This window comes from Hypanus sabinus, chromosome 4 (genome assembly GCF_030144855.1).
Source record: "Hypanus sabinus isolate sHypSab1 chromosome 4, sHypSab1.hap1, whole genome shotgun sequence".
NCBI classification, from domain to species: Eukaryota; Metazoa; Chordata; class Chondrichthyes; order Myliobatiformes; family Dasyatidae; genus Hypanus; species Hypanus sabinus.
In genome coordinates, this window is record NC_082709.1 from 61,496,995 (window position 1) to 61,522,562 (window position 25,568).

General features: G+C 43.7%; 1 long non-coding RNA gene across 2 annotated transcripts in view; it reads right to left on the reverse strand.

Annotated features, from left to right (window-relative positions):
- Positions 1-25,568, reverse strand: part of LOC132392816 (uncharacterized) — a 156,902-nt gene that overhangs the window by 17,661 nt on the left and 113,673 nt on the right. Inside the window, exon 4 of one of the 2 annotated variants that reach the window (XR_009511663.1) lies at positions 23,743-23,897. This is a non-coding gene — a long non-coding RNA (uncharacterized LOC132392816). Of the gene's footprint in view, positions 1-23,732; positions 23,898-25,568 lie in introns of both variants that reach the window. The other variant, XR_009511662.1, reaches the window with a different exon arrangement.

A 25,568-nucleotide genomic window follows, 5' to 3' on the forward strand; every position in this document is an offset into this window, starting at 1 on the left:
CATCCCTATTAACACCAGGCCACCAAGAATGTCCTTTTATGGATCCTAGGGTGCTGTTACCTTGGATGTATGCCCCCATTTGAAAACCTCCAACCTAAGTTCGGGTGGCACAAAAAGGTGATGTAGGGGAACATTACTGGGAACTAGATCACTCCCCTTGAGTTCTTGCCTGACTTGGGAATCAATATCCCAAATGACAGGAGCCAGAAGTTTATTCTCCAAGAGTATCGACTCCAGCCTATCTATCGAATTGGAAAAATCAAATTGCCTAGATAGGGCGTCAGGCTATATATTGCTGGAATCCGGATGGTAAGTAATGACAGAATTAAAATGGTTAAAAACCAATGCTCAACAGGCTTGTTCTAAGTTAAGTCTCTTGGCATTCTGATAAATTAAATTCTTATGATCCGTCCATACAACAAACGGATGCTCAGCTCCTTCCTTCTAGTGCTGCCACTCTTCTGGCTGATGGCTGGTTCTTCACTTGTAAAGATCAAGAGGGAAGAAGAGTCCCCAGGAGCAATAGCACAATCGTTGGTGACTGTGGAGGAGTTGAGACTGTGACTTCCAGTGTCATCGAACATGTGAGAGCAAAAGAACATAGGAAATAGAAGCAGGAGTAGGTTATCTGGTCCATTGAGCCTGCTCTGTCATTCAATAAGATCATGGCTGATCTGACAATCTCCACCTTTTCCCCATAACCCTTCCCCTACTATGCAAAAATCTATCCAACCTTGTCTTAAATATATTTCCCATTCTCTGGGAAAAGCAGTTCCTCCTCATCTCCATCTTAAAATCTACTCCCCCGAATCTTGAGGCTATGTCCCCTAGTTCTAGTCTCACCTATCAGTGGAAACAACTTTCCTGCCTCTAACTTATCTATCCCTTTCGTAATTTTATAAGTTTCTATAAGATCTCGTCTTATTCTTCTGAATTTCAGCAAGTACAGACCCAGGTAACTCAATGTCATCATAGTCTAATCCCCCCTTCTCTGGAATCAATCTGGTGAACCTCCAGGCCAGTAAATCCTTCCTCAAGTAGGGAGACCAGAACTGCATGCAGTACTCTGGAACTGCACACAGCCTCATAAATCCTTCCTCAAGTAGGGAGACCAGAACTGCATGCAGTACTCTGGAACTGCACACAGCCTCATCAGTACCCTGTACAGTTGCAGCATAGCCTCCCAGCTCCTAAATTCAATCCCTGCAGCAATAAAGGCCAACATTCCATTTGTCTTCTTGATAGCCTGCTGCACCTGCAAACCAATCTTTCGTGATTCATGCAGAAACACTCCCAAGTCCTTCTGCACAGCAGCGTGATTCAATCTTTAACCATTTAGATAATAATCTGATCTTCCATTCTTCCTTCCAAAGTGACCTTGCATTTATCAACATTGTACTTCATCTGCCAGACCCTTGCCCACTCACTTAACTATTTATATCTCTCTGAAGACTCCCAGTATCTTCTCTACAATTTACTTTTCCACTGAATTAGTGTCATCAGCAAACTTAGATACACTGCACTCAGCCCCCTCTTCCAGATCGCTGATATATATCATTCCCAGCTGCGGACCCAGCACCGACCCCTGCGGCCCACCGCTCATCACTAATTGCCAACCAGAGAAACCCCCATGTATCCCAACTCTATGCTTTTCTATTGGTTAACCAATCCCCTATCCATGCTAATACATCACTACTAACTCTATGCATCCTTATCTTAAGGATAAGTCTTCAATGTAGCACCTTAACGAATACCATCTGGAAATCCAAGTAAATAATGTTTATCTGTTCCCCTCCATCCACTGCACTTGTTATATCCTCAAAGAACTCCAGTAACTTTGTCAACAGGACCTACCTTTGCTGAATCAGATTATTATCTTTCCAGATGCCTTGCGATTTCTTTCCAAATGCCTCGCTATTTCTTCTTTAAAGATAGCTTCAAACATTTTCCGAACTACAGATGTTAAATTAACTGACCTATAGTTATGCAAACACAAGGAAACCTGCAGATGCTGGAAATTCAAGCAACACACACAAAATGCTGGTGGAACACAGCAGGCCAGGCAGCATCTATAGGAAGAAGTACAGTCGACGTTTCGGGCCGAGACCCTTCGTCAGGACTAACTGAAATAAAGGATAGTAAGAGATTTGAAAGTGGGAGGGGGAGGGGGAAATCCAAAATGATAGGAGAAGACAGGAGGGGAAGGGATAAAGCTGAGAGCTGGAATGCTGATTGGCAAAAGGGATACAGAGCTGGAGAAGGGAAAGGATCATGGGACGGGAGACCTAGGGAGAAAGAAAGGGGGAGGGGAGCACCAGAGGGAGATGGAGAACAGGCAAAGAGTGATTGTGAGAGAGGCAGGGACAGAAAAAAAAGGGACGGGAGAGAATAATAAATAAATAAACAAACAAACAAACAAATAAATAAATAAGGGTTGAGGTATGAAGGGGAGGAGGGGCATTAACGGAAGTTAGAGAAATCAATGTTCATGCCATCAGGTTGGAGGCTACCCAGACGGAATATCAGGTGTTGTTCCTCCAACCTGAGTGTGGCTTCATCTTGACAGTAGAGGAGGCCATGGATAGACATATCAGAATGGGAATGGGATGTGGAATTAAAATGTGTGGCCACTGGGAGATCCTGCTTTCTCTGGTGGACAGAGCATAGGTGGTCAGCAAAACGGTCTCCCAGTCTGTGTCGGGTCTCACCAATATATAAAAGGCCACACTGGGAGCATTGGACACAGCATATCACACCAGCCGACTCACAGGTGAAATGTCGCCTCACCTGGAAGGACTGTCTGGGGCCCTGAATGGTGGTGAGGGAAGAAGTGCAAGGGCAGGTGTAGCACTTGTTCCGTTTACAAGGATAAGTGCCAGGAGGGAGATCAGTGGGAAGGGATGGGGGGGGACAAATGGACAAGGGAGTTGCGTAGGGAGTGATCCCTGCAGAAAGCAGAAAGCAGGGGAGGGAAAGATGTGCTTGGTAGTGGGATCCCGTTGGAGGTGGCGGAAGTTACGGAGAATTATATGTTGGACCCGGAGGCTGATGGGTGGTAGTTGAGGACAAGGGGAACCCTATCCTTAGTGGGGTGGCGGGAGGATGGGGTGAGCGCAGATGTGCGTGAAATGGGAGAGATGCATTTGAGAGCAGAGTTGATGGAGAAGGAAGGGAAGCCCCTTTCTTTAAAAAAAAGGAAGACATCTCCTTCATCCTGGAATGAAAAGCCTCATCCCGAGAGCAGATGTGGCAGAGACGGAGGAATTGTGAGAAGGGGATGGCATCTTTGCAAGAGACAGGGTGGGAAGAGGAATAGTCCAGGTAGCTGTGAGAGTCAGTAGGCTTATAGTAGATATCAGTAGCTAAGCCGTCTTGAGGGCAGGGCGAAAGTTGGAGGCAAAGTTAATGAAGTCAACGAGCTCAGCATGCGTGCAGGAGGCAGCGCCAATGCAGTTGTTGATGCAGCGAAGGAAAAGTGGGGGACAGATACCCGTATAGGCTTGGAACATGGACTGTTCCACAAAGCCAACAAAAAGGCAGGCATATGGGTCCCATGGCTACACCTTTGGTTTGGAGAAAGTGGGAGGAGTCAAAGGAGAAACTATTAAGAGTAAGGACTAATTCTGCTAGACAGAGGAAAGAGGTGGTAGAGGGGAACTGGTTAGGTCTGGAATCCAAAAAGAAGCGGAGATCTTTGAGACCTTTCTGTCTTCTATCATTTCAGATTTCCCCTTCCCCCTCCCACTTTCAAATCTCTTACTATCTTTCCTTTCAATTAGTCCTGTCGAAGGGTCTCTGCCTGAAATGTCGACTGTACTCCTTCCTATAGATGCTACCTGGCCTGCTAGTTCCACTAGCATTTTGTGTGTATGGCCTATAGTTACCTGCCTTTTGCCTACATTCTTTTTTGAACAGTGGCATGACATTCACCTTCTTCCAATCTGCTAGGACCTGCCAAGAGTCCAGAGAATTTTGGTAAATCATCACAAAAGCCTCTACTATAACTTATGCTATTTCTTTCAGTAACTTGACATGTTTTACATGTGGATGCTTTAGATTTTCACGAGTAAAGAACTCGACGCTGGATAGCGTGGCTTGCAAAGTTCCTCACCGGCCAAGTAAGTCAGTCTTCCTGTAATTTAACCACCAGGCAATATCGTAAAAGTTGTGCCAAAGTGTATCTTTTGTCTAATTTTATTGTATCACAACTGATTGTGCACGTAACCACATAACGTGAGTGTGTAGTCTCCATTCGGGGGTTCAGCATGTGTGTACTAAAGAGTAGTAGACATCTTAGATGAGATGTACTCGCTTACATTTTTCGCTGTGATGTATAAGGTCCAGGGTTGGGGGATTCTAATGTTGTTTGTATTGTGTTCCTTCAGAATTGCCACTACTGTATTCGTACTGTATTACTTTTGTGCTGCTTTCTTTGTATTTTTATACTGCATACACAATTGGTCGAGACACAAGTGTGTGAATCGAAGGTTAAATGGACATTGTAGTGGCAGGAACTGATTGTAAAATCACTTGTTTTGTTTTAAGACCCTCTTCTGGCACTTAAACATGTAAAACAGATAAAGGATTTAAATTCTGAAAAAGTATTTGTTGTCCTGCGTGTGTACTTTTCCCCAGGCTGCAACAGTTGCTTCTTAAAGTTTTCCCAGTCTTCCAGTTTCCCACTACTCTTGGCGACTTTGGACACACAAACTTTTAGTTTGATGCCTTCCTTTATTTCCTTAATTATCCAAGGCTGGGTCTCCCCACCCTTACTGTCCTTGCTTTTAACTGAAATATACTTTTGTTGAACTCTATGAAAAATCTCTTTGAAAGTCTTTCACTCTTCCTCAACCATCTGACCATCTAGCCTGTGTTCTCAGTCTACCCTATCCAACTACTCCCTCATCTCATTGTAATTTCCCTTGTTTAGGCATAAATCACTTGTTTTAGATCAAACTATTGCACCCACCACTTGTATGAGAAACTTAATCACACTGTGATCACTGTTTCCAAGATGAACCCTAACTACAAGATAGCTAATTTTACCTGTCTCATTGCTCAGGATAAGATCTAAGATAGCACATCCTCCTGTAGGTTCAGTAACATGCTGTTCAAGAAAACTATCACGACTACATTCTATGAAGTCCTCCTGAAGACTGCCTCGACCAACTTGTTTCCCCCAATCTACATGCAAGTTAAAGTCCCCATAACTGCTGTTCCATTCTGACAGGCCTCAGATATTTCTCAGTTTATTGCCCGTGTCACTCTAATGTTATTATTCAGTGGCCGATAGACAACTCCCAACAGTGATTTTTCCCCTTTACTATTCCTAACTTCTACCCAGATGGATTCAACATTCTGCTCCTTAGATCTTATACACTCTTTCACTATTGCCTTGATCTCATCCTTAATTAAGAGCGCTACCCCACCTCCTTTACCTTCCTGCTTATCCTGTATTACCTTGGATATTTAACCCCCAATCCTCTCCACCATCCAACCACATTTCTGTTATGGCCAATACCCCTTTACACTGATTTGTGCCACAAGTTCACTGCCCTTACATTCGTGATGCTTTTAAAATCTAGTAATCTTTGTCTCTTTTGTACTTGACTTTCTGCACTCCACACTTACTTTTTTCTTATTGAACTTTTGCTTTTACTTTATCTTTATCCACATGTTTCTCTTTTATTTTATCCATACTTCTCCAATCTGTTGAACCTATCCCCTCCTCCTATTTAGTTTAAAGTCCTACCCACAGACCTAGTTAAATGATACACCAGGATTCACGTCCCATCATGGTTCAGGAGGAGCCTGGCCCACTGGAACAGTTCCCTCCTTCCCCAATACAGGTGCCAGTTTCACATGAATTCAAACTTGTCATTTTGCTCCTTCTCTATCACTGTAGGATTTTTCTTCCTGCCTGCGCTGTGTAGGTTTATAGTCAGGATTGGTGCACGCAGACTGATGCCACTCTTTGATGCCCGGGTTTGGAATCAGAGTTGTCCTTCTCCTAGGCCAGCTGCCAACTATGGCTGATGGGCCCAGCCTGCCTGCCCAGTTATACTGCAGGACACTTGGCCGCGCCATGACATAGCAAACTCGTAAGAACAGGGACGCCACGTGAAGGTATTGTTATGGGCACAGTAGCATAGGTGAGGTCACATACAAGTGACCTTCTGCATGGCAGGCTGAACAGTGGTCCTGCAGTGATTACACCTGGAAGGGAAAGGCTATGAAAGATGCTTCACCTTCTTTAAGAGAGCAGAATGTCCAGCCCAAGACTCACTTGCCACTCTTCTCAGGCCAGTTTAACAGCCAACAACTCCCAGTTACCTATATCATAATTGGATTCAGCTGGTAACAGCCATTTTGAAAAATAAGCACATGGATGCAATTTTTTATTGGTGCTGGAATGCTGGGACTAAACTGGGACTCTGATGTCAGAAGCGTCTGCCTCAACAGCAAAGGGTGACCAAGGTGGGGTGGATGCAATATGGGAGCAGTGACAAAACTATTTGTGGTGAACTACATATACCTGTCTGGACACGTCCCTCTGCTGACTGCTCCTGTGGCTCCTCCCACAGATCCCTGTATAAAGGCGATTGGAGGCACTGCTCCTCCCTCAGTCTCCAGGGAGGAGATTGTGTGGTCTCCTCTGTGTGGTCAGTTGTGTGGTGGTCTCTTGCAGCTAATAAAAGCCTATCGTTCGCTTCCTGTCTCCGAGAGTTATTGATGGTGCATCACTATTCTTAAGGCCACTAAAGGCCGACTCTGCCTCTGTCATCCAACCCAATCTTTTTTTGGTAAGATTAATCAGGGAAGTAGCCACAGAGCTAAAATTCTTTAAAAAATCTCTTCCAGAAGCTAGCAAAACCCAACAGTCTCTGATTCTGCCTGAAAGAAGTGGGAGTGGGCCAGTCTCGAGCAGCACAAGTTTTATCTGAATCCATTAATAGGTATCCCTGGGAAATAATAAACCACATAAAGGAGACCTTAGCAACATGAAATTCACAGGTCTCTTGCTTGGCAATTATATTATCATCTAATAAGCACTGAAGAACCTTACAAAGTTCCTGATAAGAACTTGAAAAAAAGATCAAAATATTTTCTAGGTACACAAAGACAAACCTGTTTAACATCTCTCTCAAGACATCAGTAATGAATGCCTGAAAAATAGTTTGGGCATTAAAAAGCCCAAAGGGTATAGCTAGATATTCATAATGCCCGATGGGGTATTGAATGGTGAACTCCATTCATCATCCTGACCAATCTGAATTAAATTGTAGGCATTCCTCAGATCCAATTTAGGGAAAATTTGGCCCCTTGCAGTAAATCAAAGGCTGAATTCATCAAGGGTAAGGGTCAATGATTTTTAATGGTAATCTTGTTAAAATCTTGTTAACCAATACAAGGTCTCAGGCTGCCATCATTTTTGTGACAAAGAAGAACACTGCCCCTGCGTGCCAATGCCTCTTTGAGGTAACTATCCATCGCCCATCTCTCAGGACCAGATAGGAAGAACAGCCTCCCTCGGGAAGGACAGGAAGCTGGTAATGGCGCAATCATAATTACAATGGGGCCGCATTGATGTAGCTTATTTCTTGCAAAAAAAATGCTAGGACATCTGAGTATTAATATCTTCTAACTCAGAGAAGTTCAGAGATCTTTCATTTTGGCCTACAGCGCTTGGGACACAGACTCGTGATTCTGGCAAACTGATGAAAAACAAATATTCTGGTAGTTAGGAGATCAACTAATAACTACCCCAGACCAGTCAACCACTGGTCTGCTGGGACAACTGTGGATACCCAAGAATAAGGGGGAAATCTGAGGAATGAATGAAGTGGAACTTTATTATTTCATAGGGATTCCTAATCCAAAAGCCCAATGATCTGGAAATGTGTGGCCTCCCATCCAGTGCAGTGGCAGGAAAGGGATGCTCAAGCTTAGAGGGAGGGACCCACTTTGGTGTGCTACCCTAAATCTAAAAAATTACATGCTGAACCCATGTCAGCAAATGCTCGAGTGAGAATTTCCTTTTGATTCCACATCAAACCAGAGGGTAAGTATAACTGTGATGAAGTACTTATGGGAGGAGCCCCAGGGATCTTCACAGATCTCCCCTCACTGGATGGTCCACTGGAGTTGTCCTGGTCTTTCTGAGCACATGGCAGGGTAATGCCTCAGTACAAACAACGTCTCTCTTTATAGTATATCTTCTATCACTTTCAAAAACTGAGAGGAATGCCCTGCCCAACTGCACAGGTTCCACAACGTTATGTGAGTTGGTCAGTAAAGGATCTGGAGCAGGAAAAGGTAATGTTGGTGGAGTGTGAGGGTAGGTAGGATAGAAGCTGAAGAACTTCTGGCGCTGCTCTGGCTGCCGTCCAGACAGATGGATGTCCAGGCGAATGGCAAATCCGATTAACCCATGCAGGTTTGGTTAGGATCACAAGCTGCCGGTTCATCCTTAAGATGATTATTGAGGCTTTGTAGAACATGGCCACAAGATCTTCACTATTCCATCCACACTCTAGAACCAAAATTTTGAATACAATTAAATATGCTCCTTGATCCACTATGCTCCTTGATCCCTGACTTATGTCAGAAAGTCTTGCAGCCGCCTGCTGCCCATCGATGGGGTGATTAAGCACTCTCTTTAGGACACCAATAAATAAGCAATTGGGCTCCATTCTCTCTCACTTAGCTGTTGCCTATTCCAGAGCTTTACTGAGAGGAGGGAAATAATGCAAGCCACTTTACTTCAGTCGGTAGGAAACGTAAGACCTTAAGACATAGGAGCAGAATTGGGCCATTCAGCCCATCGAGTCCACTCTGCCATTTCATCACGGCTGATCCCAAAACTGTTGATAATACTTCGTGCAGCCTGACTAGGTCTTATAAAGCTGTAGCATTATCTCCTTGTTTTTATATTCAATTCCCCTTGAAATAAGTGCCAACATTGCATTTGCCTTCTTTACCACAGACTCAACCTGTAAATGCACCTTCTGGGAGTCTTGCACGAGGACTCCTAAGTCCCTCTGCACCTGTGATGTTTGAACCTTCTCCCCATTTAGATAATAGTCTGCACTATTGTTTCTTTTACCAAAATGCATTATCATACTCTTCCCAACACCATATTTCATATTCCACTTTTTTGCCCATTCTTCCAATTTGTCTAAGCAAAACTTGTGCAGCATCAGTTCAAACACGAGAGAACACCATTTTATAATCCCACAGCACGACTCAGGACTCCTGTCAAAGCACTCCAGAGTAGGCAGATTTATTCCTCGGCTTTTATATTTTCCTTGATGGAAGAGAGAGATGCAGGCATTTCCTGTGGTTGCTGCTCATGCCTACTGACCGTGGTCCTCAGCTTTGCCAGATCTGATCGGACGTCGCATCCTGCTGAGTTAATTTTTTGCTTGGTCGTAGCGTCAAGGTTATCAGTGAACTCAAGTGCAGGAATCCCAGTGACTTCAGCAATTCAAACTAAACAAAAGATTTATTACAGAGATTAACCAGCAAAACTAATGAGCACTCAGGCAAACTGAACAGAAGCTTGAAGAAATGAAATCACTCATGATACACAGAAGAACTTGGTCAGATTTTCACCAGACAAGGATTCACAATGACCAAGCAAAGAGGGTTTTGCAAGCCCCCTTAAAATACACCCTGGAGCACAAAGGAATCAGGAATCCAGCTGAAACAATAAACCCCAAAGACAACAACTACAATGCAAGTCATCGAGAATCCCATACTAATTCTATTATCTGAAATTGAATAAAAGTGATAAATACAAATAGAGCTTAACAATCCCCATGATACTAAATGAGACGCCTGAAACACAAAATGAAAACCTGGAGCTAGTCCAGAGACAAACAATTAGATGTAAAAGGTAAACAATCCAAAGAACACTGCATACACACAAGGTTACACCAAGAAAATACAATCCACATACTAACTGAAATAAATATTTTCCCCTGGTTGCGACAAACATCGGTTCTGAATATCTCACGGGCAAGGAAACCTTTTCCTGATTGCTACCATCCTCTCTCAGCTGGTATATCAGTGTTGATATACAACCCTTGAAAGAAGCACAGAAAATAGCAAAGACACGGGGCAGAAAAGTCAATGCTGTGAGCATCATGAGGCCCCCTCACTAGAACAGGCCTGATGGGCTGAATAGCCCAATTCTGCACCTATCTTATGATCTTAGAATGAGGAGCACACGGCGCAAGTCTATTGTTGAACACACTCTGTGAAAACTGGCCGCACTCACTTTTCCCAGTGAAGACGCACTCTGATGAGTGGAAATATCTTTCTGCCTTTATGTGTGCCTGCACCTTTGTGTGTGGGGTGAGGAAATTCTCAACTTTGGAGGACTCTATATAGTTACCTCCTGTTGGGATCTTCATATGAAAGGCTGTTGGGTCTGTTTGCACAGGACCTTCCTTCTGACATAGATCTTGTTGGCAAGGATAAGGGAGGCAGAGGGGATGCAGACACCACCACCTTCAGGCTCCCTTCCAAGTCGTACACCATCCTGACTTGAAAATATATCATTGTTCTTTCATCATTGCTGGATCTTATTCCAGGATCTCCCTCACTATTAATGAATATGGGAAGTGCCTCACCTCCCCTGCAATCTCTGTCTTCTCCATTGTTCCATTGTTCCATTGTTGGTATCTGGCAGCCACAGGGAGAATATGCCTTCAAAACTGTTGGGTCCTTTTGGGGAACTGTGTTGGCCTCACTTACCACACATTTCACAGTGTAAAGCAACACAGTGCTGATTCAGAAGTTCTTTTGACCAGTTCTGTGACTTTTTGCAGGGGTCTCAACTGGGCAGTAGATCTAAACACCCCATACTTTAATACACCAAAGTTAGGTGGAGTCTAGAGCTGTGTATGCTTTTCTAATAGAACTGGAACCAAAATTTGGTACAAGTTAAATGTGACTTCCCTCATTTCAATTCTATCCCTCTAGAAATGGGTGACAGTATGAAGTTGGATTATTGGTCACTATCAATGTGATGCAAGAGAGCCCCGTCATCTCAGCCCGTGCGTTTGCTTGTAAATCCATTTTAGGGCATTGAGCAACTTCAGAACAATTTGATAATCTGCTCTCCCTCAACAGAGCTAATAAACAACGCAGTCTGTCAGCTGAAACTTCCCCGAACTCCGTCAGATCAGTGCTGTACAAAGTCTTTAATGTTAGTAACAGTTACAGTTTGAAGGTGGAAGGCCAGTCAGGACAAGTTTCACTGACACCACTGAGACTCAAACAATTCCAGATCAAACAAACGCCTCAAATTCCTTCGCTAATGACTAAGCTCATTCTTTTGCCCCTTACTGGGAAATCAATTTGATGTCCTCACACTGCAAATCAAGAGATAATATTTTTATTTCAGATTATTAGCCAATCCACACAGAACATATCAGTGTTCTCTTTCATACTCAAAGAATTGGATTTACACAGCATCAATCATGTCACAAATCATATTGCAATCAGTAAACTCTGTATGAAGTGTAATTAACACTGCGAAGTAGATAAATGTTAGGCCTTTCCTGGCTCCCCTGGTAGTGGTGGCTGCATGATCTGCTTTACTGATGTCAGGTCTTCTTTAATTTATTTGCCACAAATCAATACTCATTTGACAACATCTTAAACGCTGGAGGTCAAAGCTGAACAATGAGAAATTCAGAAATATGTAGATATCAAAAGGACTGCAGATTCTGGAAATCTGAAATTAAAACAGAAGGTGCTGAAAACACGCAGCAGGTCAGGCAGCATCTGTGGAAAGAGGCAAAGTGTTGACATTTCAGGTCAGAGATTCTTTGATAGAACCCTTCTTTGACCCAAAACATTATAGGATCACAGTTTCTCTTTCCACAGATGCTGCCTGACATGCTGAGTATTTCAAGCAACACACACAAAATACTGGAGGAACTCAGTAGGCCAGACAACATCGATGGAAAAGAGTACAGTCAACATTGCAGGCCAAGACCCTTCATCAGGACTGGAGAAAAAAAGATGAGGAGTCAGAGTTAGAAGGTAGGGGAAGGGGGGAAGAAACACGAGATAGGTGAAACTAGGAGAGGTGAATTAAAGAGCTGGGAAGTCAATTGGTGGAAGAGATACAGGACAGGAGAAGGGGAATCTAATAGGAGAGGACACAAGGCCATGGAAGAAAGAAAAAGGGGGAGGAGCACCAGAGGGAGGTGATGGGCAGGCAAGGGATATAAGCTGAGAGAGGGATTTCCAACATCTGGAGATTTTCTCTTGTTTGTGCTGAGTATTTCCACTGTTTTCTGTGTTTGTTACACATGAGAAACTGGGATGTTTGGTGAATGGATATTTAAGCAGTATTCTTGAAGAAGGAAATAGGAGTCATTGCCGCGATTTTCATAGAATGAATTAACACTCATGTTTGAGATCTGTGGAACAGTTCATGATGCCGTTGCTCTCATTGTGATCTTAGCAGAAGTTGTGACGAAGTTCTGAATTTCTGATAAGAAACACACTGAAACACTCCCAGAGTGGTTTGCTTGATTATTATCTCGAAGCAGCAGGGATCAAGGAGGTGCCAAAAGTCAGGATGAATGGAAGCTTTCAGGAGCATTAGGGTCTGGGAGAAAGCTATCTGTTGGAGCCATTTTGATGGAGCTTGGAATCAACTCATTGATCTCAATGTGATAGGCAGCGAGAGCTAGATGCAGTCATGTCGGTGAAAGAAAGTCTCTTATTTATCAAATGTATTTGATATCACAATATACTTTATTATTGTAACAATGTCTTTTTTGTAATCTAGGAAACATTGTAGCCAATTGGTATCCAGCAAGCTCCCACCATGTGTAATAGATCCCTGCTGGTGGTGATCTGGGGTAGAGTTGAGTGGGGGAGTAGTGAGGGATGAAGCAAAACAAGCCCTCCTTGTTAAACTGCAAAAAAAGAGTTTGACAGTGATCTGCTTAGCTAGTTGTCAATGCTATACTCAGACCTTGAATGTTTCTGACAGTCCTAACACCTTCGGTAGCACATGACGGAAAACATGTAGTGGTGATCCTATTGTGCCTTGGAAATTTGCTTCAGTAGTCCCTAGATCAAACAACCACTGGATCACTGCACAATTACCATAGAGCCTAAATCTTACAGTGCAAAACAACTTCCAGGCTATCTTGGTGTTGCGGTTTTGGTGGGAGAGTATGGAAAACATTTAGTACAATCTTTTCACATAAATCAGGTGGACCAGTACCGACCACAGATTCTGGGCTTTTATCTGACTACAACATATTGTTCGTGTGGAACTTTGCCAAGATTTTCTTCACCTGAGATGTTGAATGGTGTAATGGTTCCAGAGTGAATAGGATACAGGAACTGACTACATGTTTTTAGGCTGGTGGGCACTTTCATAATATTGCAAGCACTGCTGTATTTATAGGACTGGAAAGCACCCATTGTAGTGCATCAAACTGTAAAATAGTTGTTGCAATATACAGCACATATGGCCTCTCAATCAAAACTGATTTGCATCAAGTTTGAAGGAAGTGGAGTCAAAATGAGCTGCCTAAATGGTTTAAGCAGATTGTTCAACATTTCAGTGTGGCTAGTTGAGCACTGCGGAGTGAAATACGGTCCCAATCTCCAGAGCATGTGTCTCCAGAAGATAATGTCAGATCCAGCAGGCAGAGGTAAAACAAAGCTTCCTGGCGTGAAGCACAGAGGAAGCATTTTTATTCACAACACATCTGAGTATTTGATAGTGTATGTTCACCAGCTGTTCTGTAAGGTATAATATAAAGCACACTTACAGGCCATTCTGTCCAACTACTACAAGGGCTGAAGGTCAACAATTGTCTTCTGCACATGATTTCACCAATGTGCTTTCTGCCCCTTTCTCTTTCTCTTTCTTAAATGGCTTTTCCTTAACTACATAGTTGCCTGAATCATTCCATGTGGAGTAAGTCTCATTCACAATTCTTTAGGTAAGATGGCATCTAGGCTTCTCCTGAATAGATCTTAATTTTGTGCAAGTTGTACCTGTGTCCATCCTATTCAACTACTTCATAATGAACAGCACCCTGCCCCCCCCCCACCTCGTCACCCTCACCACTTCACCATGCTACAATCGGGCCGACTTTCATCTTTCTTTTTACCACTAAAGGGACTATCAGCTTACTCGAACTTTTCAACAGTTGCAACCCCTCAGTTATGGCCGTGGTGCATAGGAATATGTTATGGGACACTTGGGGGTCCCCAGTGCCATTACCCTAACTCTGCACCCCAAAACATTCCCTTGTTATATCCATCAGCTCTGAAATTCCATTTCTGCCACATTAACAAACTTCTGTGAACCCCACCGTTTTCCAAGTGGATACTGCTCGTGTATGATTGTGACATTGCGTTAATTGAAAAGGTGGTTCCATATCATTGGTTTGGAGTTGGAAGGGATGGAAGGGATATAACAACAGGTACAAACTACAGTAATGGGGAGATATAGACAGAAGCAGGCCATTCAGCCCACTATTCCATACCAACCATCCAATTATAATAATGCTACATTACTCCACTGTATTCCCACTAGCTCTCCCTGCATTCTACAACTCTCCTACATTTTAGGCACAATTTACAGTGGCCAGTTGACCAACAGGATGTGGGAACGACCCAGAGCACCCAGAGGAATCCCATGTAGTCACAGGATGAAGAAGAAAATTAGCTTCATTTGTCACATACATCAGTGAAATGTGTAATTTGTGTCAAATCGAATCAATGAGCATTGTGCTGGCTAGCCTGCGAGTGTTACCTCACTTACACCACCAGCGCAGCATCCCTTAACTTATTAATCCTAACCATACACCTTTGGAATGTGGGAAGAAATAGGAGCACGCAGAGGAATCCCACATCGTCATAGGGAGAGAGCACAAACACCTCATAGAAAGCAATGCGAATCAATCCCTGGACTTAGAGCTGCACACTGTAAAGCATTGTGCTAACTGCTATGTTATCATGCGTTCATGCAAACTTCTCACAGCCAGCGCTTGAAGTCACCCAGATCACTGAAGGTAAGGGACAGCTGCACTGCCCCTCAGTCGAGGACAGATTATATTTTTTGGGGGGTGGTGCGCAAACACGCTGCTGTGATGCCCACGTTGCAACTGTGATTACAGTTTTAAAGCATTTCATCAGGTCATGAGAGGAACTGAGGAAACCCAAATCTTCCAATATTTTGTATAAATGTGCCAATTATTATTTGCCAATGTCTGGTTGCGTTGTTAGTTGCTGATTCCTCCTGGGGAATGAACTTCATGTTATTCCACTCCAGATCCTGAATATAAAACAAGATTTTGACTTCAAAACAAGCCATCTTCCCTTGAGTTTACTTGGAAATGGCATTAAAAGCTTTTATATTTGATAGGTCAGTTAATCATTCATAAATGGCACAAAGGTCCCTTTAAATAAAGCATTTCTTTTGTAAGTATTCAAGAAGAAATCTTGCAACAGTCTCACAGTTCACCTGACCAGGCATGTTGCATAATTCCAAGGCACGGAATTTAGCCAGATCTTTCGTCACAAAATTTCTGAGTACCCTGGTATTTCAGTCTTGCTTTTATTTCAAACATTTGCTTTTGACTTAGAAGGACATCATTGAGTCCATGCAGGCTCTCAGTGCAATTTTATCAGTCCCATTCGCCACTTAGATCCCTGTAACCTACTCTCTCTCAGATGTCCATTAACTGCTCTCTGATTCCTCTGCCATCCCATACACAAGGGATAATGGACCCCTGACTATGTAGGAGTGAGCATTTTGAAATTTAGCGGGGTGGATTTTTCAAATGCTGCATGGCTGTAGACATCTCTGTCATGTGTGATCTCAGTTCACAGCCGCACTTCTGACATACAAAACAATTCTCAGGAATAGAACCCTGCTATAATCCAAAAGAACATGTAATTTACAGCAGATCTTTGATCTATCAGTGCAACTGATGGTCAGGGTTGAACCTAACTTCTGGTACTGAGAGACAACAGCTCTACTTCTTCACCACCGTATCATCTAACTAATATTTCACAAGACACTTGCAAGAGTCTGCGTATTGCATCCACATCATAACTAAGATAACAGATTGACCGCCCTGTGGGCTTTCCTCTGGAAGAGAGTGTTTTTTAAATTTAGATTTTAAAGTCATGAGCACTATTTATTTATCCAGAGGAGGTTCACCAGGTTGATTGTAGAGATGAGGGGGTTAGACTATGAGGAGAGATTGAGTCACCTGGGACTGTACTCGCTGGAATTCAGAAGAATGAGAGGAGATCTTATAGAAACATTATGAAAGGGATAGATAAGATAGAGGCAGGAAAGTTGTTACCACTAGTAGGTGAGACTAGTAGGTGAACTAGGGGACATTGCCTCAAGATTCGTGGGAGCAAATTTAGGGTGGAGATGAGCTGGAACTGTTTTTCCCAAAGAGTGGTGAATCTGTGGAATTCTCTGCTCAGTGAAGCAGTGGAGGCTACCTCAGTAAATATATTTAAGACAGATTGGGTAGATTATTGCATAGTCGGGGAATTAAGGGTTATGGGGAGAAAGCAGGTGGGTAGAGAGGAGTCCATGGTCAGGTCAGGCATGATCTTATTGAATTGTGGATCAGGCTCAATGGGCCAGGTGGCCTACTCCTGCTCCAATTTCTTATGTTCTAATATTTTTATTTTTTTTTGCAATGTATAGTAAAATCTATTTAATAAATTCTATTGTATTTCTTTATTTTCCAAGGTAGTATATGGTGAAATATACATACTTTGATAATAAATTGACCTTGTCTTTGACTTACAGTAATTATGTCTTGCTCTGTACTGCTGCCACAAAATGACAGATTTCACAACATGTGTCAATAATAATAAACCTGATTCTGATTCAGTTTGGAAAGGATAGATGTAGTTTTGAGCTTACTATCACAGACAGCCTGAGTCCTGGTGCAAAGTTTCTACCTGAAATGTCGACAGTTCCCTTCCCCCGCAGTTTGACCCACTGAGATCCTTCAGCAGATCATTTGTACAAAGGGCAGTTGTTTGTGAATGGTGCAGAAGCATTTAAAGAGATGTTGAATAGATACAGAAGGGAGAAGGGAGAATCATATAATGTGCTAAAATGCTTTTATGACTATGTCTGTCAAATACCTTGGTTTGGTCTTGTAAATTCTATTTAATTATTGTTTCAAGAACAATGTCCTTGCCAGTCAGAATTTGGTTGATAAATAACATATCATAACTTAGTCTGTATTTGCACAGACTGAGAATTTCAGCTCATGCATTGATCCAAAGTTTAAAGAAACAGTATTTTGAAAAGCCTTATACAGCAACTAGTTTCTCAAGAAAGGCTGACTTGCAATGGAGTCAAACGTGACAAATTACTTTGCTTACAGGAAAATCCTGTGGGCAATATGCCAAGAGTTACAAATCACATTAAGAACAAAACCAATTTGGGAAAGTTTATTTGGAGGGTGAAGCATTATCCTGAATCACCAGTCTTCTAAACTCATTCAGTTTAACTCACAGTCCTCTATTCACCGATGGCTGTATTGACAGCTTGTCACTAGAGTACCCTTAATCCCCAGAGTAAGTGTCCTCCTGTTATGAAAACACCTTTCACTATAATAGCACAACACTCTCAGTGCATGGAAATACATAATACCATAATTCCATCATGAGGTTCATCCATCCTTATTGACCTACAAAATTTTGCTTATGAAACATTGTCCAGGAACATCTTAGTGGGCGGTATCTCAAATAATGAGTCAGAGTATAGGAAGGAGATGGAGAGGAAAGTAACTTGGTGTCATGACAACAATATCAACAAAAGTAAAGAGCTGGTTGCTGACTTCAGAAAGGAGGGAGATACTCACACTCCTGTCTATATCAACAGTGCAGAGGTCAAAAAGGTTAATAGCTTCAGATTCCTAGGAAAGTACATCAACAATACCTTGCCCTGGTCTAACCATGCAGACAGCACAGTCAGGCTCACCAATGCTTCCACTTTCTCAGGACACTAGAGAAATTTGGATGTCTTCATTGACCTTTACCATTTATATTGATGCACCATAGAAAGCATACTCTCTGGGTGTATCATGGTTTGGTATGGCAACTACTCTGCCTGTGACCGTGAGTATCTGCAAAGATTTGTAGACACTTTCAGACCTGCACGGCAGAAACATCCCAGACTCCACCCAGCTGAGAATAACATCAGCAAGTTTGCTGATGATACAAAGCTGGGTGGCAGTGTGACATGTGATGAGGATGTTAGGAGAATTCAGGGTGACTTGGATAGGCTGGGTGAGTGGGAAGATACTTGGCAGATGACATTTAATGTGAATAAGTGTGAGGTTATCCACTTTGGGAGTAAGAACAGGAAGGCAGATTATTATCTGAACGGTGTAAAGTTAGGTAAGGGAGAAATACAAAGAGATCTAGGAGTCCTTGTTCATCAGTCACTGAAGGTGAATGAGCAAGTGCAGCAGGCAGTGAAGAAGGCTAATGGAATGTTGGCCTTTATTACAAAGGGAATTAAGTACAAGAGCAAGGAAATCCTCTTGCATTTGTACAGGGCCCTGGTGAGACCACACCTGGAGTATTGTGTACAGTTTTGGTCTCCAGGGTTAAGGAAGGACATCCTGGCTGTAGAGGAAGAGCAGCGTAGATTCACGAGGTTAATTCCTGGGATGTCAGGACTGTCTTACGCAGAGAGGTTAGAGAAACTGGGCTTGTACACGCTGGAATTAAGGAGATTGAGAGGGGATCTGATTGCAACATACAAGATTATTAAGGGATTGGACAAGATAGAGGTAGGAAATATGTTCCAGATGCTGGGAGAGTCCAGTACCAGAGGGCATGGTTTGAGAATAAGGGGTAGGTCATTTAGTTAAGGAAAAACTTCTTCTCCCAGAGAGTTGTGGGGGTCTGGAATGCACTGCCTCGGAAGGCAGTGGAGGCCAATTCTCTTGACGCTTTCAAGAAGGAGCTAGATAGGTATCTTATGGATAGGGGAATCAAGGGATATGGGAACAAGGCAGGAACCGGGTATTGATAGTAGATGATCAGCCATGATCTCAAAATGGCGGTTCAGGCTCGAAGGGCCGAATGGTCTACTTCTGCACCTATTGTCTATTGCTAACAGGAGTCATTTAGCACTCAGTTCCAAATCATCATCTGCAGCCCATTTAAACCCATCTCTCATTCACAAGCCTTGTTCGTGCATATGAACTGGCCAGCCTCAACCAATTGCTCTGAGCATTCAGTTACCTTTGTGTTAACTATCTTCTCTCTCTTGTTTTGTGGCCTTTCATGGATTATTATTTTGCAGTTTGTTAGTAAAATATCATCTACTGCTAAATCGTCTGTGCTGCTCTGCTTTTGGATTTAGCCTCCTCTATATTTTGTGACAGGATGAATGAGCCAACAATTGAGTATGCTTGCCTAAAGAAGGCCATCCATCAACAAGAGCAGTAATCCACTCACCACTCTCAAAGAACTCTCCACCTCGATATAGCAGCTCCGTGCTGGTCAACCTCTCCCCAATGAGCCAGATTCCAGTGCCTGAACACTCCACTGGATTCCCCCAACCCGATGCTGCAACTTCCTGTCCCAGTGTGCCTTGCACTTTGACTTCTAGTCATTTCTGTACGTTATGAACTGAGCCAAAATTGCCTTTGTCATTTTTCTTTTGACTGAGCGAGCTCGACCTAGATTGCTGCTAACTGGGACAATAAAACCAGCATCTGCAATAAATATGAAAATTTTACCGCTGAGATGCACCAGGTTTTCAACCATCCAGGAAGTGAATGAGAGGCAGTGGATTGGACAATTTACCTGCTTCAATGTTCACCATCCGTACTGGATTATATCGTGGAATTCAGGACCCTCGTCGCGAAATGTGGCCAGAATGCAGAAGCACTGCTGGCCTATTACCATCATAATTCTCAGAATGCCTGAAAGATGAGCTGCCTATCGGGAGATGCCCACTGACCTCGAAAGCCTCATCACTCTGACCCTTTGTGTTGGCAAGCAGCTCCATGTTGACAACCCTCCAGTTTGTCAGCCCAAACTCCAGTTCCATTCCTGGAGCCATTGCAGGCTGCAGGACCCTCATCATAAACACCTCCAGAACCCAGGCAGCTAGGGAGAGCTCTTTAACATCCTAAGAGTGTGAGCACAGGTGGAGAAACAACTTGTGTGCTTACTGTGGAGTGGCCGATCACCCATGCATCAAATGCCCAATGTGTCACGGAAAATGGCACCACCAGGTAGAACCAAGGGCTTTCCATCTGGTAATCTAACCCCAGCCCCTCATTCTCTCGACTACATCAACAAAGTGTTACACCACAGCTTCATTTGACCGTCCCGTCCCCAGCCAGTGCAGGATTCTTCATCAAAAAGAAAGATAGGGGTCTTCGTTCCTGCATTGGCTATTGTGGACTCAACACCATCACCATAAAAAAAAACAGAGCTATCCTCTCCCCTCGATGGATAGTGTATTCGAAGTATTCCACAGGGCCAAGATTTTCACTAAACCTGGTCTACGGAGCACATACAAATTGATCTGCATCCACCAGAGGGATGAGTGGAAGACAGTGTTCATAATACCAGCTGGCCACTGTGAATACCTCTCTGACTTTCCAACACTCCAGCTGTTTTCCAAGCCTTCATCAACAATATCTTCTAATACATGTTACGGAGGTACTGTATGTTTCATCTACCTTGACCTCATTCTCGTCTTCTCCAAGAACCCTAAAGACCGTTCCAACATCTCCTCAAAAACCAGTTCTACTGCAGGTTAGAGAAATGCCAGTTCCACATCCCAGTCATTTCTTTCCTGGGTTGCATCCTTTCAGCTGGATCCCAAGGCATAACCATGGACCCAGAGATAGTGTGTGCCTTCATGGAATGGCCCCACCACACTCCCTCAAACAGCTACAGCACTTCTTGGACTTCTCCTACATCTACAACCAAATCAAGAACTACAGCCAAATCACGGCTCATAAATAGCCTGGTCTGCTGCTATAGACCGCATCTTTGAGGAGCTCAAGAGATGCTTCACCACTGCTCCCATTCTCTGCCAACCAAACCCCTCCAGATCTTTTGTGGTAGAGGTGGACTCATCTGATGTGGGTGCCAGAGCCATTCTCTCCCAACGAGGACTGGATGGAAAGATATACCCTTGCGCCTTCTCCTGCAAGTTCAACTCTACACAGCGCCGTTATGGAATGGGAAATAGGGAGATACTCATTATCAAATGAGCCTTGGAGGAATGGAGGCATTGGCTGATGAGAAGCACTGAGCCTTTCCTGATCTGGACTGTCCACCAGAAACTCGTATCCATTCATGTTCCATCAGTTCAACCCATGTCAGGTTTTCTGGGCCATCTTCTTTGAGCAATTCAGCTTCACCATCTCCTACCGACCCGGCTCCAAGAATACTAAGGTGGATACCCCGTCACAACAGTTTGACCCAGCTGAAATGGAGAACAACCCTCAGTCGATCATTCCATCCTCCCAGATCCTCGCCCCAGTTGTTTGTGACCTTGAGAACCAGACCTGCCAAGCCTGTTCCAGCTGACACACCTGATCAACCTCATGTACGTGCTAAAGGCCATAGACTCTCAGGAACTCCAGTAGGCCCACTCCTCACTTCTTTCCAGCCATCCAGCCACACAACGGACCTGGGATTTTCTGCGATGCCAGTTCTGGTGGCCCACTATGATCACAGATGTACATCAGTTCATCACTGCCTTCCCTCAGTGTGCCCAATACAATAACTCCAGCCAGCAGCCCTCTGGGCTCCTGCAGCCCCTGCTGGTTCCTCAGTGACCATGGCCCCACATTGCCATGGATTTCATTACAGACTTACCACCTTCTGACAGGGCCCATGGTAATCTATGACAATGGCAGCCACTTCATTATTCTCCCCGAACTTCTGTCAGCCACTGAGATGGCAGACCCCACTTCACCAACATACAGTCTGCCTCCTCAGCTTCCCCCAGGATATTGAGTCAGAGCAGGGCCCACAATTTATCTACACTTCTGGCAAGCCTTCTGCTCTGTCCTCCATACCTCAGTGAGTTTGTCCTCTGGCTATCATCCACAGACCAATGGACAGTCAGAAGGAGCAAATTTTCAATGCTTTGCCACCTCTAACCCTTCCACATGGATGAAGTATCTGCTCTCAGTTTGAACTGTCCCATAATCTACACATCTCTGCCACAGGTATGTGACCCTTTGAAGTGCTTCATGGCTACCAACCCCTGGCTGTTTCCCAGAGAGGAGCCAACGGTGGAGGTTTTGTCCACCAAGGCTCCTGTTTGACGATGACAGAAAGCTTGGAAGAGGGTACAGACGGCCATCCTAGCTGTCAATTGCACCTACTGCCACTTGGCTAACTACCTTCGATGCCAACAAGACTACTCCGGCCTGGGGACTATAAGCCCAAGATCTGCCCCTATGCATAGACTTTGGCAAGCTCTTGGCCCAGTTCATTGGTCCGTTTAAGATTACTTATCACATCAACCCAGTCACTTGCCATCTCCAGCTGCCACCATCCCTCAGGAGCACACCTACCTTCCACGTGTCTTGTCTCAAGCCAGTTGTCCATGGACCACTCAACTCACCTGAGCCTGCACCTCTGGAAGCAAGAATGGTGGAAGGGGGTCCACTGTACATGGTTCACCAGTTAATGGATTCATGTCATTGTGGATGGGGCGTGCAGAACCTGGTCGACTGGGAAGGGTATGGTCTTGCGTGCAATCCAGTTTCATCTTGGATCAATTGCTTATCAAGGAGTTCCACCAGACACATCCAGATTGTCCTGAGCTGTCAGGAGCTGGCCGTAAGGTGCTGGGGGGAAATCCAATCAGGCCTGCACAGGTAGGCATCGCCCAATCTCCACCCAGCTAACAGGAATCACCTGACACTCATATCCAAATCATCACCAATTAAACCCAGCTTTCATCCACGATCCTTGTTCATGCATGTGAACCAGCCAGCATCATCCAGTTGCTCCTAGCCTTCAGTTACCCTGTTGTGTTAAGTATCTGCTCTCTCTTGTTCTGTGGCCCCTCATGGCTTGCTATTTTGCAATTTATCAGTAAAGTATTGTTTACTGCTAAATTGTCTCTGCTGCTCTGCTTTTGGGTCAGGCCTCCTCTACATTTCCTGACAGACGCAGCTCAGCACATCATGGAAATCAAGTTCCCCTCCATGGATTCTGTCCATACTTTTGTCTGCCTCTGTAAGCAGCCAGCATAATCAAAGACCCCACCCACCCTAAACATTCATGTCTTTTCCGCTCTCCTGTGAGGAAGAGAATCAAATTTTGAAAGTACATTGCACCAGGCTTCAGGACAGCTTCTATTATATTATAAGATTATTGAATGGTTCTCTACGACGCTAAGATGAACTTTTGATCTCACTATCGATCTCGCTTTTCTCTTTCACTTATCATATACCTGCACGGCCCTTTCACGTCAGCTGTTACACTTTATTTTGTATCTGTTATTGTTCTGCCTTGTACTGGTTTAATGCACCATGTAATAAATTGATTTATATGAAGAGTCTACAAGACAAGCTTTTCACTCTGCCTTGGTACATGTGACAACAAGAAACCAATTCCAGTTCCAATTCTTTTTGTAAATCGAGTATCACTGTAAATCTATCACTTGTCAGCTCTTGCCCACCCCTCTCCCTCACCTCTTTATACCTGTTGTCGTCCCTCTACTCTTTCGGTTCAGATGATGAGCCTCAACATGAAATGTCAATTATCCATTTCCCTCCACAGATAATGGCAGACCCTTCAAGTTCCTTCAGCATTTTGTTTCTTGCTCCAGATTCCAGCATCTGCATTCTCTTGTGCATCTGAATAGACAGTAACATTTTAAAATTTCTTAGAATTACACAAAACTGACAAGGTTACATTAAAGCCCTCACTGTTGTCTGAAGATATCATCATCTCTATCAGGTCTAAACGGTGACATGAAAGCCCAGAGTAGTTATGGTGCAGCTGTTTCCCTTTCCCTGACAGGATCAGTACAATAGCTGGATTTAGAAGTGTCGGCTGAAACATGCCCAGAGGAAACACTGAGTTGCCAGGCTGTGGGTTCACAGAGATTACATGAGGGTTGACAATCCCTTGACTGGGGGATGCTGCATAATCAAGATGCCTGTCAAAGGCCAAATCTACCCTCAAGGTGAAAGCAAAAAATCTCAAAAGTCTCAAAAAGGAGGTGGGAGGCTTTCTTTGTCACTTGCTTATTTATCCCTCCACTAAAATGTGGGTTATTAAAACATAATGCCATTTTGTGAGCACAATTGGCAATGTTTCTTCCCGTTATTAAGTGTTGGAATCTGAATTTAAGGCGATAAGACATGAGAGGAGAATTAGGCCATTTGGCCCATCAAGTCTGCTCTGCCATTTGCTCATGACTAATTTATTATCCCTCTCAAACCCATTATTCTGCCTTCTCCCTGTAAGCTTTGACACCCTTACTAACCAAGAACCTATCAGCCACCACTTTAAATTTCTCCAGCTATGGTATGTTGTGTCTCTGAATTGCTTTGTAGTGAATCACTGCTTCAGAGGGCCCAGATTACCACTGGGAAAGTCTCATAACATTCGACTCATTTTGCCCTTAGTTATTTCCTGCCCATCCAATTAGTATTCACGCAGTATATCATAGTGGGAATAAAACCCTTGGTTTCAGAGGAAACAGTAGAACTCACACAAAAAGCAGCAAGTGTTTTGGGATTTTCTTTATGCACAGCAAGTTTTACTAAACCAAAAAGATTGTCCTAGATTTACCAGGAAGAAAGAGGTTAATGTCCCAGGGCACTCTTGCAAGCAAACCTTGGAGCAAGATTAAGGGGATGTTATAATAGAGTATATTCCTCTGTTTCATTCCTTTTTGAGGAATGAAACAAAAAGTGAGGCAACTGATTTGCTGACAATCTGTGCTTACATTTTACATAGAACATAGAACATAGAGCAATGTAGCACAGTACAGGCCCTTCGGCCCACAATGTTGTGCCAACCCTCCCATATAACCCTCCACCTTAAATTCCTCCAGATACCTGTCTAGTAGTCTCTTAAACTTCACTAGAGTATCTGCCTCCACCACTGACTTACTCTCCTGAGTAAAAAACCTTCCTGTAATATCCCCCTTGAACTTCCCACCCCTTACCTTAAAACCATGTCCTCTTGTACTGAGCAGTGGTGCCCTGGGGAAGAGGTGCTGACTGTCCACTCTGTCTATTCCTCTTAATATCTTGTATACCTCTATCATGTCTCCTCTCATCCTCCTTCTCTCCAGAGATTAAAGTCCCAGCAAAAGTTTTCTTCAAAATTTCTTTTATTCATTGGCGAGCAAAAGGTGGGATGGGAAATCATGTGACAAGAAATGTATTCGGCCAAAGAGACCCAATATCCAACATGCTTAGGTGCATCTAAACAAGCACTAGACATCAGTTACACTGCTTTGCCTGACTCACTAATTGAAATGGAGAGATTCCAAAGATGTCATAAGAACATAA